Consider the following 21800-nt stretch of genomic DNA (forward strand, 5'->3'; position numbering starts at 1 on the left):
GTATATAAATACTAAATAATTAATTAAAATGTGCTATTCCTTTGTCTCCCATATAAAAGGCAATCCCTGGATTCTTAGAACACCAGAACAACCACAGATGCTGTTCCAGGAAGACACTCTAAGACTTCCCCAACATGGTGCCTTGTAGATGTTGCTGGACTATAAGTCCCATCATCCCTGATGCTGGTTAGAGCTTATGGGAGTTGTAGTCCACAACTACCAGAGGTTACCAGCTTGGGGAAGGCTACTCCAGGATAACAGTCCCTTTCGGTATTGTGACTGTGATGTATTATTTGCATTGAGCAACGTCTCCTTTTGTTTGTTATTATTTTTTCAATGGTTGATTATATATATATATATAAATTTCACAGCATTTATATACCACTTGATTGTAATAAAACCTCTAAGCAATATAATAAAAATGTAAATGTACTGCCTTCAAGTCGATTCTGACTTATGGTGACCCGATGAAGAGGGTTTTCATGAGGCTGAGAGGCAGTGACTGGCCCAAGGTCACCCAGTGAGCTTCATGGCTATGTGGGGATTCAAACCCTGGTCTCCCATGTTGTAGTCCAACACCTTAACCACTACACCACACTGGCTCTAAGCAATATAATAAACCTCTGAAACAGCCTTTCCCAACCAGTGTGCCTCCAGATGTTGTTGGACCACAACTCCCATCAGCCTCAGCCAGCATTGCCAATGGTCAGGAAAGATGGGAGTTGTGGTCCAACAACATCTGGAGGCACACTGGTTGGGAAAGGCTGCTCTAAAATCTCACCTCCACAACTATCTGCTGAACGTTGAAATTGTTAACTTGGAAAAAAAATTGTGCTAGAGACTGGTTGACTGAGACCTGGGACAGGGCCTTTTCAGTTGTGGAACCCAGAGTGTTGACCTCCCTGGGTGACTTAGTTGGACCTCCCTTTATTGCCATTTCAGCATGCTGCCAAACCTTTTCTTGTTCTTCCAAGTCTTTGGTCTAATTTATGTGCCGCACCCCATTCTGTGATTTTATTATCTGACTCATGGTTTTCTGCTGTTTCTTATTTTGTTAGGGTGGTATTCAACTAAGGTTTACTCAGAGTAGACCCATTGAAAGTAATGAGAATAACTAGGTGAGGCCCAATAATTTCAGTAGGTTTACTCTAAGTAAAGCTTAGTTGAATACCACCCTTAGTTTTTTTATTATTTTATGTGAACTGTCGGTGTGGGGGGCATGAGAAACTGAAAGGCAGCAGAATAGAAATATTTAATTAATTAATTTGTTACATGTGCTAATTGTTCAATCTCATTTCTCTCCCACTCATGATTAGACCCCATAAGCATTAACGTTATCTTCTGTATTCTAAACCTTTGAATTATCCTTCTCTTCAGTTGCATGAACCACATGACTACATGATAACCAAGAATTAATGCTAAGTGAGTCCATTATGAGTAAAGACTTGCAACTAGGTCTCACCAGTCAAATGTGACCCATTGGATATCACTGGTTCCAACAATAAGATAGTTACCAATGATAGTCAGTGAATCCTAAAAAGCTAATTAAATGATGGCAGTTCCTTGGGGAAAAAGAAAAGTGCAATCAGTCAGTCAATTAGGTTTCCAAATTACGCAGAAGACTGTGGAATTGTCTGAGAAAAACAATTAATTCAAAAAATTGCATAGGCATGCAAGACATGGAAGTCAAGTCAGTCAACATTGGAGCTGTTACAGGAAGTATCAAGTTGAAGCTCATATCTACATATTGCACTTAGGCACATGAAATAGCAAAGGGCACACTAATTGGGAAAAGGATCATATTTTCCCAGAGATAACAGGTTGTTACCAAGTTTCATCATGCTCAGAGTAGGCCCATTGAAATCAATGAGCATGACTAACTTAGGTCCATTAATTTCAGTAGAAATTAAGTAGAATTTAGCTGGATACAGCCCAAAATATTTTGAGTGCTCGAAGTATACAATTTCTTTGCAATATAAGAACTTCCTTAAGGGAAGACATCTAGATTGCCCAGTACAACTTAAAACTGTTTTTATCATAGGGGCTTGGGGAAGACTAAATTGTCTGGAAAGATACTAAACTAAAACATGCATGTGCCATCACATATTCCACTATGCTGTGAAGCAGGGTATCAGGATCTACCTGCGAAAGCAGAACAGCTTATTAAACAGAAATTCAAAGTAACTCCCAAGCCATTTTTCCTTCATCTCTGGAGCAACCCTGAAAGCTAACAGCTATTTGTGGGAAATGACTTTCTGAGATAAGCCTCTCCCACTCATAGTCTTGGGTTTTGCATTTGCTTTGAATTTAAGCAAAACATGGGGAAGAAAAGTTGAAGCAAACTTGAAATTCCAGGGGAAAATACTTGCTTTTTTCAAACTTTCCCTTTCCTTTAGCTCACAGAATACCATGTACCTTAAAGGCTATTATTCAGCATATCAAACTTTTAGTATGGAAAGGCTTTGTAAGTCTTATTTATTTATTTATTTATTTATTTATTTATTAAATTTATATACCGCCCGACTAGCAATAGCTCTCTGGGCGGTGAACATAAAATAGCATAAAAATACAATGAATAACAAAATAATACTAAAATACAATCATCAATCCAATACAATAAACATTTTAAAAAGTAAATCAGTGTAACTTAAAATGCTTCAGAGAATAGGAAGGTTTTGACCTGGCGCCGGAAGGAGAGCAGAGTCGGCGCCACGCGTACTTCCTCGGGGAGACTGTTCCATAGTTCGGGGGCCACCACTGAGAAGGCCCTAGATCTTGTCATCACCCTCCGGGCCTCCCTGTGAGTTGGAACCCGGAGGAGGGCCTTCGTAGTGCATGGGCCGGTTCATATCGGAAGAGGCGTTCCGCAAGGTATCGTGGTCCCACACCGTATAAGGCTTTATAGGTTAATACCAACACTTTGAATCTAGCCCGGAAACATATTGGCAACCAGTGCAAGCTGGCCAGAACAGGTGTTATATGCTCGGACCGCTTGGTCCTTGTCAGCAATCTGGCCACCGCATTTTGCACTAGTTGTAGCTTCTGAACTGTCTTCAAAGGTAGCCCTATGTAAAGCGCATTACAGTAATCCAAACGTGAGGTTACCAGAGCATGTACCACTGATGTAAGGTCCTCTTTACTCAAATAGGGACGTAGCTGGGCTACCAACCGAAGTTGGTAAAACGCATTCCTAACCACCGAGGCTACTTGAGCCTCAAGTGAGAGGGAAGAGTCTAAAAAGACTCCCAGACTACGAACCCGGTCCTTTAGGGGGAGTGTAACCCCATCCAGGACAGGGTATATATCCACCATCCGATCAGAGAACCCGTCCACCAACAGCATCTCAGTCTTGTCTGGATTGAGCTTCAGTTTGTTAACTCTCATCCAGTCCATTGTCGCGGCCAGGCAACGGTTCAGCAAATCGACAGCCTCACCTGAAGAAGATGAAAAGGAGAAGTAGAGCTGCGTGTCATCAGCATACTGATGACAACGCACTCCAAAACTCCTGATGACCTCTCCCAACGGCTTCATGTAGATATTAAAAAGCAGGGGGGACAAAACTGACCCCTGTGGGACCCCATATTGGAGAGCCCGCAGTGTCGAGCAATGTTCCCCAAGCACTACCTTCTGGAGACGACCCGCCAAGTAGGAGCGGAACCACTGCCAAGCAGTACCTCCAACTCCCAACTCCGCGAGCCTCCCCAGAAGGATACCATGGTCGATGGTATCAAAAGCCGCTGAGAGATTAAGGAGAATCAACAGAGTTACACTCCCTCTGTCTCTTTCCCGACATAGGTCTTATCCAGCTCCTCCTCACAATAACACTGTGGAGTTAATTGTTCTAATGCCCATTAGATGGGGAACTGAGCCTGAGAGAGTTAAACTGCTCCAATGCATCCAAGTGTGTTCAAGGTTAAAATGTTGTTTTCTACCCATGTTTTTCAGCTCCAGATTGAAATGATTCAAATGACCCAACCCTTTCCCACTGTTGAAATCCTTTTCAGTTATGACCAGCTGTACTTCCTAATTGGCACTCCCATATAGTGAAGCCCCAATCAATTCTGTTGGTAGGACCCAACCTCTCCCACGCTAATCTTGGCATAAATTCTACTGGAGGCACTTAAATCCATTGCTGACTATCTCTGCACTGAATATGCTGGTAGCAGACCAGTCATATTGAGAGACTACACCATCCAACCATCAGGAAAAGCCCATGGATACTAAGTTTTTCCTGGCTAATAGAGAAGCAGCTGGAAGTATTTCTGTTGAAACCATTGTCTGTTCACAGGAATAGGAAAATGCACATCCACCAGAGCATTTTAATTCTACAGCCCCACTTCTGGAGATTATCCTTTAAATTAAGAATGTCTGTTTCCCAAATTACACGTCACATATATTCAGAAGTATTATTTTAAAAATTCAATAGAAACAAAGTATGCTAGAAACCTCCCACAAAAAAACAGAGCTGTGGTGATGGAAGGAATCCTCTGAATTATAATGTCCCAAACTCCATCAACACAACAAGACATACCAGGCCAAAACTGCAACTTCAGATAATCATATATTCTGCATTGCACAGCCCAGTCCTCAGTAAACAATCTTCATGCTTACTCAGATGTAAACCCAATTGATGTCAGTGGGACCTACAAAACAATCCTAACCATATCTGCTCAGAGATAATTCATACTAAATTCAGTAGGGCTTACTCCCAGGTAACTGGCCTTAGGACATCTCAGGACATGGGCCACAGTTGCCTCCCCTCATCCCCATCGCACATTCTTTCTGTTCCAGGCAAGCTAAACTGTCTATGTGCCCCTCACTGTGCTTTTCACCACAACAATGTTGTCTTGAAATGAGCATAAACCTTGAGAATAGAATGTTATCCTTCCCCCACTCTTATTTATCCTTAATGGTCACTCTGCCTGAATTAGGAGAACCCTAAATAAGTCCTCTTAATCACTTACTTCTGTCCCCTGATGACTTTCTTCTTGCTTGCTTGCTTGCTCTCTTCTGGACCCCCAGAAGCAGTGAGGAGTGAACAATATTTTTTGCTGTTTATATACTGAGGAAATTCAAAGCCTTTGACCTCGTTCGAAGCCAGAAAAAAGAGGGGAAAGGGAGAAACAAAAGAGAAACTGCACATGAGGCAGTTTTGACTCAGATGCAAAATTTGGTCTCTAGTTCTCCAGCTGTTCATCTGTCTTGAACAGAAAGCCAGGCAAGGAGAAGAAGGAGTTTAAACTCCTGACACTATATTATAGCCTATTATGCAAAGTGGGTTAATATTATAGCCTAATCGGCTAATATTATAGCCTATCATGCAGTGAGATTAGTGGTTCACTTGAATAGGTGGGCATTAGGGAAACGTTGGGAGCTATGGCTCAGTTCATCAGACATCATAGCAAACTATGGTTAAGGAACCAAAGCAAGATATACTGTAACCAAAACTGTCAATCACAGATCATCATGTACAACCTAATCCTAGTTTACTCAGAAGTAAGCCTAACTGAACTCAGTAGGGCTTACTTCCAAGTTTGCAGCCACAGTAACGCCACCTTGACCCTCACCACCACACACATACATTCCCTCCATTTCAAATTAGCTGAAAATCCTACATGCCTCTCATTCTGATTTCAACCAAAGTAAACCTTTTAACTGTGGTTCAGGGCAAGGGTAGCTAAGCCCCAGTTCAGGGCCTGACCTGAACCCCAAAGCGAGTTTTTTCAGGTCAATCAATTTTGGTGGCAGAAGCAAAAAGAAAAAAAGAATTAGACAGAAATGGGTTGGAAGGGTTTGTTGTTGTTATGTGCCTTCAAGCCGATTACGACTTATGGCGACCCTATAAACCAGTGACCTCCAAGAGCATCTGTCATGAACCACCCTGTTTAGATCTTGTAAGTGCAGGTTTGTGGCTTCCTTTATGGAATCAATCCATCTCTTGTTTGGCCTTCCTCTTTTTCTACTTCCTTCTGTTTTCCCCAGCATTGTTGTCTTTTCTAGTGAATCATATCTTCTCATGATGTGTCCGAAGTATGATATATATATCATCATTTTAGCTTCTAGTGATAGTTCTGGTTTAATTTGTTCTAAATGTAAATGTACTGCCTTCAAGTCAATTCTGACTTACGGCAACCCTATGGACAGAGCTTGGAAGATTACGTTTAAAAAGTAGTAAATTACAGTTACAGTTACATGGCCCCCCAAAATAGTAATTACCGTTACAATTACAATTGCTCTGAAAGTAACTGATTATTTTTTCTCAAAAGTAATCACTACAGTTACATTTCAGTTACTTTTTTAAAAAAAACGCCTACAGGGTGCTGGCCTTGGCTGCTGCACATCTAACTAGCCCAAAACAACATTAAAAATAAACACAAAGTATTAGTGCTGGCAAGTCTGAGCTTAAGCTGACAATTAATGAATGTAACTTTTTCATAGTCTAACAGAACTGTATGTCCTTGTCCAAAGGTTATATTCAGAAAGAAGATGACTCTAAAAACTCTTATTTAGAGTTTTTAGGCAGCTACTATGTCTTTACTGCCCAAACGCAGAACAAAGCCTATTAATTCCGACAGTGTCCTATATTAACTTTTCAGTAGTTCAGGGATAATAACTAAGATGGTAAGCAAAAAATAGCCAATTAATCTCAGCTATGGAATCCATTCCTGACCTAACTTAGCTCTATACTATACACACATGAATTTGCATTGCTCAGTGTGCTCTTACAATTAATTCAAAATGTTACAAAGAATATGGAGACACGCACAACCTTAGTTAGGATCAAACCTCTTTAAACACAAGCTAAAACAAAAGACAAATATTTACTTTCAGAACATTATTTTCATTATAATTGCTTTTATATACAGCTCATCAGTCAGAAAATTAGAAAAGTAGTGAATGTGATCCCTTCAGCACTTCACAGTAAAATGTTCCCCTCTTACTACAGGCAGCTAGAAGTCAGCACGGCCATAAAACCACTTCTACATATCATCAATGATTTACAGCCTATTCTGGACAACAATACACCCCTCCCACAGGCCCTGGGAGCTACACCCGTCCTTGCTTAGAAACAGCCCTGTAACCTTAAAAAGCTACTTACCAGCAACAACGGGCCATATAACAGAGATACAAATGGAGGGACCAGATCCTGTGGCAGACCCAGATGCCAGTTCTGACCTCAGTGCTGTTTTATCTAGCAACACTATTTCAGGACCTAACAATGTCACCCACAACATAAACATCAATAGGACTATTGCTGGCTGGGAGGTAGACACCAACTATAACCTCTTTAACCTTTTTCTGCTGCACCTCAAGAACAGCAACCTGTTGCTACAGCTATAGCTGGTTTCCAAGGTTTCCTATTTGGCAGTAGCCAGCAGGTCAGCCCCAGCCCAGGGAAACACCAAAGGAGAGTGTCACTCCTTTGATTTGTTCCTTGAGGTTGTGATGAGAGTGTTGCTAGATATATATATGATTTGAAGAACATACATTTGCTAGGAACTGCAGCAAATCAATATCTGCTGTTTGATCAATACAGGAAGGACAGGGTTTGGTGGGCAGGGAGTGTATCTTCAGCAATGGGTACACTGACTCCCCCCCCAAATATTTATTTTCATATAACTACCTCTGCAGCGCATTTTCTTGCAGAGATGGCTTAACATTTCAACCACTACAAAACAAGGCTTTTGGCATTATTGCTTGTTTAGTACCGAGGGAGGATTTGTTAATTCCTAAAGTTTTCAGAGTTTTGCTGACATCATGGGAATCTGGCCTCACAGGAACTGGCTAGAAGAAAATTGGTTTAATTATTATAACCAGAGATCACATCCAGGGGTATAGTCATCCAGGGTCACGGGGGTCTTAGACCCTTTACTTTTTTAGTAGCAGAGTCCCAATGTCTCCAGCATCCTTATTCAAGTATATCAGGATGCCAAAGTTATCCCCTTCATCAAAATTGTTCAACAACACCACTGTCCAATTCCCTTTACTTTCCACAGAAAGACGGGCAGAAAGGTGACACTTAATAATCATACTACTTATCCTAATACCGAGGAGGAGAAAAAAACACCCATGAGGGAAGCAGCAAAGGGAGAGTGTTGGGAGGGAGTGCCCAGATGCGGTGGTGATGGGCACGGAGGAGGAGGGTGGTGGCGGCGGCAGCAGCGGAGGCGAGCGAAGGTATCAGGATGTGAGGGAGTGTGCGAGCGTGGGCAAGAGAGTGGGGGTGGGGTGTTAGGAGGAGTGAGGGAGTGTGCGAGAGGGGGTGGCTGAGAGAGTGTGGGCAAGAGACGGCGTGGGGTGTTAGGAGGAGTGAGGGAGTGTGTGAGAGGGGGTGGCTGAGGGAGTGCGGGCAAGAGAGTGGGGGTGGGGGTGTTAGGATGAGTGAGAGGGTAGGGCCAGTGTGCTAGCAGGCAGGTGGCAGGGGGAGGGGGAGTGACATCTGGAGTGCGTCGGGAGATCACCCTGGAAAGGTCTGGTAACCCTCACACACACAGAGCTCCTCACCTCCATTCTGCTGCTGCCTCCTCCATCCTTGCCCTCAGGCGTTCTCCCTCCGCTCCTTTCTTGTCCACCATCGTCTATTCTTGAAACAATTTTTTTCTCTTTCTCTCCACTTCCTCCCTCGTGCCTGCTAACACAGAGCACGAGGGAAGAGCAGCACTGCGCAGAAGCCCAGTATAAGGCACATCTCTTTCGTCCATCAATCACAGCAGCAGCAGACTTCCCCTGCTTCCCCCCTCCCTCAGAAACGTCCAAACGTAAAGGGGGAAACATTACAGTTACAGCTGAAAAGTAATGAAATTACTACTCATTCTATTACAAACAAAATGTGACAAAGTTACCCACTCGTTATGCAAAAAAAATAATGAATTACAAGTAACTTGTTATTTCTAACAAGTTACTTCCAAGCTCTGCCTATGAATAGGATTTCATGAGGTTGAGCTGCGGTGACTGGCCCAAGGTCACCCAGTGAGCTTCATGGCTATGTGGGAATTCAAACCCTGGTCTCCCAGGTCGTAGTCCAACACCTTAACCACTACACCACACTGGCTCTCATTTGTCTTTTTTGCAGTCCATGGTAGCCACAAAGCTCTCCTCCAACACCACATTTCAAATGAGTGGATTTTTCTCTTATCCGTTTTTTCCACTGTCCAACTTTCACATCCATACATAGAGATTGGGAATACCATGGTCTGAATGATCCTGACTTTAGTGTTCAGTGATACATCTTTGCATTTGAGGACTTTTTCTAGTTCTCTCATAGCTGCCCTCCCCAGTCCTAGCCTTCTTCTGATTTCTTGACTATTGTCTCCATTTTGGTTAATGACTGTGCTGAGGTATTGATAATCCTTGACAAGTTCAATGTCCTCATTGTCAATTTTAAAGTTACATAAATCTTCTGCTGTCATTACTTTAGTCTTCTTGACGTTCAGCTGTAGTCCTGCTGTTGTGCTTTCCTCTTTAACTTTCATCAGCATTCGTTGGACGGGTAGCCCAGTGCAAATTAATCCATCCTCAATCATTTTGGATCAGCTGAGGAGGGTGGCTGCCCTCCTCTCTCCATGTGTGTGTGTGTGTGTGTTTGCCTCTGTGTGTGGGGAGGTCATGTATGTGTGTACATGTGAGAGTGTGGGTGAGAGAGTGGGTGGCCACACCCACTGCTAGCATGAAGGCTCCATTGGGTTGGCCAAGCTTGAATGTGGCCCCTGGGCCAAAAAAGGTTAGCATGCTCACTGAGGTTGTGGGTAGGGGCGCTTCCCTCCCTCATTGTTGTAAAGATTATTTTCTACTTGGGTTCCCCCAAGCCTGCTGATGCCTCCCTTTTATGTGTGGATGGTTCTGTTTTGACCATATAAGTATCCACACTCAGACTGAGTTTGCTGTTAGTATATAGGATTACTGCTGCAACCTCATTTTACACAGCACATGAAAGAAGCATCCCATAATTGAATGAAAATGCGATTACTGACTGACACAGTAGTATTACCATGGGAGAGGGTTAGTGGGCACCAGTAGAATGATGTCAGCAATTATCTGCTGAAGGAACCATGTTCATTAAAGAGTGTATGGTCTCTAATTCACTTGCCCTCTGTCATTATCAGAGGTCCTCTTTGGCTTTAAAATTGTCTAGGATTCTGAGATTTCTCTTCACTGTTATATATTCACTAATAGGCAAAAAACCTTGTGGTTTAAGAACGTACCTATAGCCAACAGATATTTATCAAACTTTAAAAAGCAGGGAAATTGGGCAGATATAGTGAAAACACCAGGGGAGCAGGAGACCTGACCTCTCTGAGACATTGGACTGCCCTACAAATTTGTAAAAATGCAAACACAATTTGGGTTCGTATTTCACAGTCCAATCCACTTTTTGCGTAGCTTGGAAAAATTTGGTAACATGTGCCTCTGAGCAGCCATTTTGTGACTGGTGCCCCCAGCACTCTCAAAATTTAAAATGTGTCCTCTGGTCCTAAAAGGTTGGCAACCCCTGCTATATTGTATGGTTCAAAATATAAATAAAATGTTGTGGTTTTTTAATATGGATACAAGGTAAATCTTGGGCCTGTGCACACTCCTGGTATCTGTATTACTAACTATATCAGTTTCATATCCCACTTTAACTGTCACTTCTTGCCCCACAAAATCCTACGAGTTGTAGTTGGTGAGGGTTTGGGGTGTTACTTGTTTGAGATCACTAGCTTCATTTCCTTACAGAATTAGTTTCTGGAGATCTCCAGTGCAAGTTAATAATTCTTAAACCAGTTTGTACAAATAATGTAGTTCAGTTCAGTTCTTTATTATACAATCATAGATCCGGAGTGTGAAACTTGACATAATTAAAATCATACACAATTTACAGAGTTTAATACAGTTTGCTTTCTAAAATCCAAGGAAGGAACCTGTTTGTTTGTTTTTACGGATAGACTGGGCTATATAAAAGAATTTTGCAACTTGTTCAGTAATAACCTTTTCTTTATCTACTAGAAGATATTGTGTTAGCCACCCTGGGGGTTTGTCGGTAAAGGTTGTAATTAGTGGGTGAATAATTTTTGCCCTTGCGTCATGATAAAACTCGCATACAAAAAGGACATGTTCAATAGTTTCGACCTCATTTAACTTACAAATAGTGTGTCAGCACACTTGGATGAAACGGATTATTTGGATCCATACCAATCAGATTTCAGGACTGGTCACGGAACTGAAACAGCCTTGGTCGCTCTGGTAGATGATTTGAGGAGGGCATTAGATAGGGGAGAATCCACCTTTCTTGTCCTCCTCGATCTCTCAGCGGCTTTTGATACTGTCGACCACAGTATCCTTCTGCTTCACCTGGAGGGATTGGGAATTGGAGGCACTGTATTACAGTGGTTCCATTCCTTTCTCTCCGACAGGTACCAACAGGTAGCGTTGGGGGAGGAGGTATCAGACCCTTGGCCTCTCAATTGTGGTGTGCCACAGGGCTCTATCCTCTCTCCCATGCTATTTAACATCTATATGAAGCCGCTGGGGGCAATCATCAGGAGATTTGGGCTGCAGTGTCATCAATATGCGGATGACACTCAGCTCTATCTCTCGTTTAAATCTTCACCAGAGTTGGCTGTGGAGACCTTGTCCAACTGCCTGGAATCCGTGAGTGGATGGATGGGAAGGAACAAGCTGAAGTTGAACCCTGATAAGGCCGAGGTACTACTTGTGGGGGACAAGAGAAGGTTGGGCAACATTGACCTGAAGTTCAACGGGGTGAGTCTACCCCTAAAGGACCAGGTCCGCAGCCTTGGGGTTGTGCTTGATTCCAGGCTGTCCATGGAGGCTCAGATTTCGGCAGTGAGCCGGGCAGCCTGGTACCAACTACACCTCATACGAAGGCTGCAACCCTACCTTCCTGTTCACCAGCTCCCACTAGTGGTACACGCCCTGGTCACCTCTCGGTTGGACTACTGTAATGCGCTCTACGTGGGGTTACCCTTGAAAACGGTCCGGAAATTACAACTGATACAAAATGCGGCGGTTCGACTACTTACGAATAGTCGCCGCCGAGATCACATCACACCAGTGTTGTTCAACCTACACTGGCTACCAGTTGTTTTCTGAGCCCAATTCAAGGTGTTGGTATTGACCTTTAAATCCCTACACGGTTTTGGCCCAGTTTATCTCACGGAGCGCCTTCAACGCCACCAATTATGCCGCCCGACAAGATCGGCCACACAGGGCCTTCTCTCAATCCCGCCAACAAAAACAGCCAGATTGGTGGGTACTAGAGAGAGGGCATTCTCAGTGGCGGCCCCCAGTCTTTGGAACTCCCTCCCACAAGATCTCCGGCACGCCTCTTCCCTAAACGTGTTTCGGAAAGCCTTAAAGACCTGGCTCTTTCAGCAGGCCTTCGGGGTATCCGGGGAGGGTTAATTGTTATAATTGTAATGCCTCCTGCCCAGTTTTAATATTGTTGCTGCAGATGTATTGTTTTTATATTGTATTATTGTATTTTATCAATTGTATTTTAACAATTTTGTAAGTCGCCTAGAGTGGCCATTGGCCAGATAGGCGACGAAGAAATTAAATTTATTATTATTATTATTATTATTAAATACATAGACGATTTTGGAGAGGGATACCATGGAAGTGACCTGATAAGAGTGAAGAAGGTAGGCAATTAAATCTTACTCTAGAAAACAAAAATCTATAACTTGGGTGAGTTAACTCTTCTAAGTATTGTGCTGGGAATGGAAAACGAAAATTTAAACCAAAATGCAAAGGCGAGCAGGATGTGTGTGCCTTTGAAAGTAGATGTTGACAGTCCAAATCCTTTATTCGTTGACTTATAGTATAATTGGCTATCGGTAAGTCCCAAGATGCCAAAAGGTCCAAGGACAGCCCTAGAAGGTTTAGTTTTTCATTAAAGGTCTTGGACCAGGACCAAAGATTCACAAAAGGATCTTTCCAAATTTGATGGAGATATCCAAGAGAGGGTCCTGAATAGACCATCTTGACCCAGAATCTAAAGGCTATCAGCCAGGCTGTACATTCAATTGAGGCAATTCCTGTCTCAGGTAGAAGACCCTCTGATGAAACACAGTTTGGGAGGCCAAATATAGTTTGTAAAAATCTTGATGCCACTAGTTCAACTTTACTATTAAAGTTTGTTACCCATATCGGTATGCCGTAAAGAAGTTGTGAGAGTATTTTAGCTTTAAAAATTTTTAAAGCAGCGGGAATGTAACGTCCACCTCTAGTATGAAAAAACCTGGAGGTGGCTTTTGAGGTGTTTTGTGCAACAAGAAATGCAGACCGCATGTGGGGCAACCAAGATAGGGAGGAACAAAATGTTACACCAAGATATTTAAATTGTTTGACCTGTTCATATAGATGGCCTTTTACTTTCCAATGTTTTTTTTATTGTTTTCGGGAGAAAACCAATATCTTAGACTTTGTGTAATTAATGTTAAGAAAATTTCTTTCACAATACGTCGTAAAGATACTAAGTAAACGTTTAAGTCCGATTTCTGAAAAGGATAGCAGCACCGTGTCATCCGCATATAGCAGCAGAGGACATCTCTCTTCTGCAATTTTGGGAGAATGTAGATTTTCAGCACATTTACTACTCAGATCGTTAAGAAAAAAATTAAATAAGACAGGGGCCAATACACATCCTTGGCGCACTCCAATATTTGCTAAAATAGATCTGGTCATACTGCCATCAAGCCCATGTCGCACCCGAAGTGAGGTACTTTGGTAGAGTCGAATGATTAAAAATAAAAGACGCTTATCAATCGATGACTTATTCAGTTTAGCCCACAAAAGATCACGGGGTACTGAGTCAAACGCTGTCTTTAGGTCCATGAAGGCAACATAGAGGCTTCTATTAGTACCATTTGTGTACTTTTCTGCCAGGTACCTTAATACCAGGCAGTGGTCGTTGGTAGATTTGTTTTTTCTAAAACCTGCTTGTTCTTGTCCTAGTATTTCCTCTTCCTCCAACCAACGTTGTAGCTTAGCATTAAGAAGGCTCGCATAGACTTTGCCTACAACTGATAAGAGACTAATGGGCCTATAATTTGCGGGGTTGCTTCTGTCGCCTTTTTTATAAATTGGTATGACTACCGCCTCTAACCACAATTTTGGAATATTCCCAGTCTAATTTATCTGTGTAAACAGAGATGAGAGCAATGGCGTCCACCAAGTAATGTTTGCTTTTAGCATTTCAGGTAAAATTTGGTCTATTCCTGGGGCCTTTCCATTTTTAAGATTTTTAATCAGAAGAGCAACTTCTGTTTGCTCTACAGGAGGCCATTTAGTGAGGGTGGTAAGCCCAGGCAGTGATGGAAAACAGTTGTTATTATTTAGTTTTGTAAACTGAAGGGGAAAGTGATGTTCCCAAACATCTGGAGGGATAGTGCAATCTAAAGGTTCTGCGGCTCCCAAGGCATTTGTTACTAAGGCCTAAAAAAGTTTGGAATCATTATTTAAGGAAGCATTTATCAGAATCTTCCAATTTTCTTGAATTACTAGTTTCTTTTTCTGGGCTATTAAATTTTTGTAAGATTTTTTTGCCAAAAAATATTCAGGAGGGAGGATATTTATTCCTGATTTCCTATAATTGGTATAGATCCTTCTTACCTCCTGTTTGGATTCCTTGCATTCTTTGTCAAACCAAGTTGGATATTTCCTACTTGCAGAGCTTGGAAAAGTTACTTTTTTGAACTACAACCCCCATCAGCCCAATCCAGTGGCCATGCTGGCTGGGGCTGATGGGAGTTGTAGTTCAAAAAAGTAACTTTTCCAAGCTCTGGTTTGACTACCAATGCGATGGGATAATTTCAAACTCTTAATTAGATCTGAGGTTAGGAGGGAGTATTCATATATAGCCTTTGAGTTGTCTTGTGACTCTATTATACGGGATCTGTGAATAAGAGCCATTTGGGATGCTAAAAATTTATCTACCTGATGGAGGGCGCAATCATTCCAGCGGACTCTCTTATGGCAAACAACAGATGGAGAAATGCCGCTTATAGTTTCTGTGGTAGCACAGTATGACCCTGGCATAGACAGATTAAACGTTAAAGGTAGATGGTCACTTTCCGATGTGTCGCCTACTGAAAAATTTTGAATACTAGTAAGAAAGGAGGTGGAGATCAATAAATAATCTACCACGCTACTTTCGCGTCCAGAGATAAATGTAAACTCCGCCAAGCTATCAACTTCTTCATGTCCATTAACAATTATCAGATTTAATCGCACCACTAATTGTATTAGACAAATTCCAGCAAAGTTTATCTTATGATCCTTTGATTTTCTATCATATCTAGGGACTAAGTTTTCCATAAGCATTTCGCCCCATAGGGAAGATGCAGTCAGAGTATCGTTGTCGGGGCCTATTCTGGCATTAAAGTCTCCTGCAATTATAAACTGGGCCTTTGGATATTGGAATTCCAGTTTCTGCCAGATTAATATAAGGTCATTTTTTAACAAGGAGGGAGGAATATAAACATTTACAATAAGTATGGGTAAAAGGTTCAAATCAAGCAAGGTAGCGATGGCTATATTGTCACAAGGGATAAGTTTCTTAATTATTGCACCCAAAGTGACAGAAAGCAGGGTAATTAAACCAGCCTTTGGTCTACCTCTTTTTCCAGTAGGTTTAGCAGGTAATTCTAAGGATTGGAAACCCTGAAAGGAGATTTTTTTACAGACCATGTTTCTTGCAAACATATCACATCACATGTTCTCAAAAATTCCATACAATCTGGATGATTTAATTTTGAGGCCCAACCAGCAATATTCCACGAAAGAAATTTGACCTGCTTAGAATTTAAGTTTAGTTTACCACATTTGTTGACACAGTCCTTTATGACGGAGTCGTTGTTTATAGGTTTTAAATACAAATAATGTATGCCCTCTTAAAAAAAAAAGGTTTGTAAACCCTCAACTTACAACCACATGGTCATGCTTTCACTGGGATACCATCTTGCATAATGCAGATGTAGGCAGACTTCAGGCTTGTTGGATCTACTTTGTTTTCATGAAAACACTGAGGCCCGCTGTGGAGCAAGGTGAAAGCAGATCTGGACTTTTTTTGTTATTTTGGCTGCTGTTTTATAATTTTATGGTTTGCTTTTTTTATGGCATGCTGTATTCTTATACTGCTTTTATTGTTAGCCACCTTTTTGACAGGAAGGCAATGTAGAAAGTGTTTCAAATAAATAAATGCATCAGTGAAGGCTAAAGCTTCCATCTAATATGTACTTCAATTGTCAACCTTGGTTCCTTCACTTAGGAGGCAATCCCATACACACTTACCTGGGAGTAAGCAAGCAGAACTCAGTGGAACTTACACACATAGGTTTCCACCATCAGAGATGATAAAAATGTTCCAACAAAAATTACAACTTACAGCCCTCCTGGGCCTCTACTGCTTCAGAGGGCAGGAGGGGATCACAATTTTGAATTCTCCCCAATGGAAAAATCTTTACAAGGACACAAATGAGCAAGCAAAGCTAAATCTTTCTTCCTGCGGTATTTCCATAAGCAGCAGGTTTTTGATGTTATAAAGCAGAGATAGCCAATGTGTGTCCTCCAAATGTTATCGGACTCCTCCCATGAGCCCCAGCCAGCATGGGATTTTTTATTTTTATATTATTATATAAAACCAAGCCTGTGGAACTCCCTCCGGACTGAGATTAAACAGGCACCCTGTCCACCAAACTTCAGGTGCAAAGGCTTTCTTATTTCAGCAGGCATTTTAAGGTAGTGTTCAGTATTTGGTGACTTTTTATTGTTTTGTTCAATTTATGATTTATTTATATGTATGACATTTAAGAATACTAATGATTGAGCAGTATATAACTGCCTTAGATAAAATAAAATAATCTCCCTCAACACTGTCCCCTTCCATGAGTTAAAGGAATAACTTCTGAAGTGGGGAGGGGCTTTTTTTTCCTACTTGTATAGGCTTCCATGCAATTTGGAACCCTGATCTTCCAGGGTTATAAATAACACAGGCGAGCCTACATGAGTAGAAGAGACACTTGCCTTCAACTTGTGGCAGATGACAAGGACAGCAACAGGGGGTGAAGTTAAGGCGCTCACCCCCAATCTCCCTCATGCAGTTCTAATCTTGTGGGGAAAGGAGTGGAATGTCAAAAGGGGACTACTGTCAGACTACCAACCAGATTGTGATGGGATCCCATCCAAACCTAGTCTCAGGGCAATGTGGGCCACCATCTGGTGCAGCCAATTAGGAGAGTGTGTTCTTCCACAACAGCTAGAGGGGAGGGTGGTGAAATTTAAAATGGGAAAGGCATAACTTTGTGAATCATGGTAATACACATTAACTGGAGTTGGGAAAGATCACTGAGTGACCATGAAAGCATTTGAAAATGCACATGTGATTTCAGCCTGACCCTATGAAAGTGGCATCTATCAAAAATGTGGGCTACCTCATGTTTTAGAGGGCTAATTAAAATGAATCCAATTTAATCTAAAACAGGATGATAGTGTATGAAAAAATGGCTGCTTGGAAACACTGAATAAATTTGTATTAGAACTGTGACCCAGATTTTAACAGTAAGGGTTGAAATGTTTTTTTGATTGCCAAGAGAAGTTGGCCAATGTAAGTGTTGGGATGTTAGGTTTTTCCACACTTGCAGTCTTCAGATCAAGACTGGCCATGTTTTTTAAAACACAAGTTATGCTTTAGACATACCAAAATGAATAATTATTCCAATTTATCAGTAATAGAGAAAATGCAATGGCATGTGTATTTACAACTCTTTTTTCTGAGTCCATTTGAGCATGTTATGGACATGCATTATTAACTAGGCAAAGAAAAATGTAGGATCCTATACAAATCAAATGGCAGCTTTTCTACAGGGTCTCAGAGGAATTTTTCAGTTGAGTGAGCAAAGAATTGGACCTGCACTTCTATTAACATTAATGAGAGCTGTGCTTCTAATACCATCTCAACATAATGACAAAATCCAGTTGGGCAATACTTTTATTTGGACCAACCAAATGTCACAAAAATAGTGAGCAAGCATTTGAGTTCTCCAGAACTCCTCACCAGGCTAGAATGTTGCACAAAGCAGTGGGTGAGGGAGGAAAAAAATGTATGAAATTTAAGTTGGATGTTGGAGTCATGAAGACTGTTCATTGAGCATTCATCCTGATTTGCTTAAACAAAGTTTGTGTGGAAGTTAGATTATATTTGGTCTTTGTTTATGGACAGTTGTATGACAATCAGCATTCATATTTCATTCATCCTGATTTGTTTGTTTTGTCTCTATACTTATTCCCATTAGTTGAGTGGCTTCTCATGTGTGATCCTGTTTCAGTGGGTGGTGTCTATTGCTTCAACCAAGCACAACCTAGACATTTTGTTTCAGGCGCCCCAACCAATACAAGCGTGCCTATTTCCACTGAGTACCTCATACTGTGAAAGCATGTTACTCAAAGCTCAAAGGAGCTATTCTTTCAAAATCTCATCACATGTGGGGAATTACCTTGGAGAGTGTGATTGTTGTACATGCATTAGGACTTTTATTTGAAAAAGATTAACATGGAGGTCTTCAGCAAGACCTTTTTATCAAAATCTCATCAAAGCTAAAATCAGTCTTGCACAAGACCTCAGTTTTAAAAAAAACACTAAGAGGAAAAAGATGTTGCTTCCCACCTCCCCAAAAAACCACAAACTTCTATTTTGCCCATTGTGAAACCTGGTAACTAGGGGCTGGTCATGTTTGCTTTTGAATGCTTCTGCTGGGGGGGGGGATTAAAGGTCCATGCTCACTGGTACAGAAATGCATGTGAACATGCTCAGAATGGGAAAAGTTAGTGGAGGGTGAAGGAGTGGTGATTATGGGGTGGGGCCAGAAAACATAGCATGTAAACATTCCGCAATGGACCTCCCACAGGTGTGGATGGGAAACAGTGGAATACTAGACATGTATGCAGAACATTTGGATCTGAATGACCCAACTGCAACATAATGCCCTCATCTGAAAGTACCATTTGTCTCTGCCAGGTGCTGCAGGTATCAAGTTACATCTAGGATTCTTAGATAAAGTAGGCTGATTCATATTTATGAAAACATAAAGCCCAGCTGTTGTCCAGTTTTGTCTCATGTTTTAAGCAAAAAAAAAAAAAAGTTGTAATGTCCCTCCATCTCCCACACCAGGATCCCGATACAGATCAGGCCTCCCACACCTGCTATTCCTGAATAAAAACTCCTGGACTTAAGGGCAAAACATGTTAAAAATATAACACGTAGCTTGGCCCCACACACGAATCATGTTATACAACTGGTAGTATATTTTGATCACCCTGCAACCCTGAGCACCCTTACTGTTCGATTGGATTTACCATCTGAGAAAACACACTTAGGATTTCACTCTATGTCTAGTAGAGCTATTTTGTCACTGAGAAATCTTCCCCAACAACTCTGTAACTGAGTACATAGACCCCAATGAATAAATACTATAGCTGAAATGCATCCTAGAAGAAATTAGAAATGTATCAATAGCTTGCCCTGAGATATTTGCCTGAGATAGAACCCACACTATTATTCTTTAACTAATTTTAACATTGTATTTATAGTAGTAACATGCCCTGGGACCTTATGGTGAAGGGCAGGTAAGATATCCAATTAATAATAATACCACAGGGATGAGAAGCCTGTGACCCTCCAGATGTTTTAGACTCCAGTTCCTATCACAGAATCATAGAATCATAGAGTTGGAAGGGGCCTTGTAGGCCATCGAGTCCAACCCCCTGCTCACAGCAGGAAATCCACAGCTAGAGCATCTCCCGCAGATAGCTGTCCAGCCTCTGCTTGAAGACATCCAGCGAAGGGGATCCCACCACCTCCCTAGGCAGTCGGTTCCATTGCCGAACTCCCCTTACTGTCAAGAAGTTCCTTCTAGTGTCCAGTCTGAATCTACGCTCCTGCAACTTAAAACCATTAGACCTAGCCCTACCCTCTGGGGCAGCAGTGAACAAATCTGTACCCTCCTCTATGTGACAGCCCTTCAGGTACTTAAAGAGTGCAATCATGTCGCCCCTCAGCCTTCTCTTCACCAGACTGAACATGCCAAGTTCCTTCAACCTTTCCTCATAAGACTTGTTCTCCATACCGGCTATCATCCTCGTCGCCCTCTTCTGAACCCGCTCTAACTTGTCTATATCTTTCTTAAAATGAGGCGCCCAGAACTGAACGCAGTATTCCAGATGAGGCCTGACTAATGCAGAATATAGTGGGACTATTACTTCCCTCGACCTGGAAACTATAGCTCTGTTTATGCAGCCCAAAACCGCGTTTGCCTTTTTTGCCGCAGCATCACACTGCTGGGTCATGTTCAACTTGCGATCCACTACAATTCCAAGGTCCTTCTCACACGCACTACTGCTAAGCCGGGTATTTCCCATCCTGTACCCGTGTATTTTGTTTTTGTGGCTAAATGCAGAATCCTGCATTTGTCTTTATTGAATGTCATTTTATTAATTCCAGCCCAATTTTCTAGTCTATCCAGGTCCCTTGGGATCTTATTCCTGTCTTCCATTGTGTTAGCTATCCCTCTCAGTTTCGTATCATCCGCAAACTTCATAAGGCTTCCCTCCACCCCATCATCTAAGTCATTGATAAAAATATTGAAGAGTATTGGCCCCAAGACAGAACCCTGTGGCACTCCACTCGAAACCTCCTTCCAGTCCGAAGCAGAGCCACCGACAACCACTCTTTGAGTACAGTTTTCCAACCAGTTGTGAATCCACCTGACAGTATTTCCATCTAGTCCGCATTTGACCAGTTTGCTAATCAAAAGGTCGTGGGGGACTTTGTCAAACGCTTTGCTGAAATCTAGATAGATGACATCTACAGCATTTCCACCATCTACTAGGCTAGTGACCCGATCAAAAAAAGAGATGAGATTAGTTTGACAGGATTTTTTCTTGACAAACCCATGCTGGCTCCTTCTAATCACAGCATTGTCATCTAGATAGTTGCCAATGGACTCTTTTATTATCCGTTCTAATATCTTTCCCGGTATTGAAGTCAGACTGACCGGCCTGTAATTCCCCGGATCTTCTTTTTTACCCTTTTTAAAGAGCGGGACGACGTTTGCACGTCTCCAATCCTCCGGCACCTCTCCTGTTCTCCAGGATTTCTCAAAGATGATGGCAAGAGGTTCCGAGAGTACATCCGCAAGTCCCTTCAATACTCTGGGATGCAGTTCATCAGGCCCTGGAGATTTGAACTCATTTAGGTTAACTAGGTATTTCCTGACTATCTCCTTATCAATCTCGAACTGCAATCCCAACCCCTTACTGAGATTGCTACCGATGCAAGGTTGCACACTGTTCCCTTTTTGGGAGAAAACGGAGGCAAAATAGGCATTGAGCAGTTCTGCCTTTTCCTTGTTATCTGTCAACATTTTGCCATCCTCATTGAGCAGCAGTCCCACCATTTCCTTGGTCTTTCTCTTGCTTCAAACATATCTGAAAAACCCGTTTTTGTTGTTCCTCGCTTCCCTCGCCAGCCTCAGCTCATTCTGGGTTTTAGCTTTCCTTATGCTATTCCTGCAAGCCCGAGCCGCTCGTCGGTACTCTTCCTTGGTGATGCATCCTTCTTTCCATTCTTTATACATGTTCTTTTATACATCCTCGGTCCCAGGCAGCATGTCCACTGGTCAGGATTGATGGGGGTCATAATCTAGCAACATCTGGAGGGCCACAGGTTAACCACCCCCGCCACACAGCATCAAATACAGAACAAATTCCATGTGCCATTCCATATGTTGCAGAAGCTGTTG

At 42.0% G+C, this 21800-nt stretch overlaps 1 protein-coding gene across 3 annotated transcripts in view; it reads right to left on the reverse strand.

The window, feature by feature from the left end:
• LOC133365026 (uncharacterized) overlaps window positions 1–21800 on the reverse strand; it is a 49143-nt gene that overhangs the window by 1577 nt on the left and 25766 nt on the right. The window contains exon 1 of one of the 3 annotated variants that reach the window (XM_061586217.1): window positions 4965–5049. The exons of the other annotated variants lie outside the window; for them this stretch is intronic. The gene's annotated coding sequence lies outside the window, so the exon portion shown is untranslated. Of the gene's footprint in view, window positions 1–4964; window positions 5050–21800 lie in introns of those variants that run through there. 3 annotated transcript variants of the gene reach the window in all.

This window comes from Rhineura floridana, chromosome 10 (genome assembly GCF_030035675.1).
Source record: "Rhineura floridana isolate rRhiFlo1 chromosome 10, rRhiFlo1.hap2, whole genome shotgun sequence".
Taxonomy (NCBI): Eukaryota; Metazoa; Chordata; class Lepidosauria; order Squamata; family Rhineuridae; genus Rhineura; species Rhineura floridana.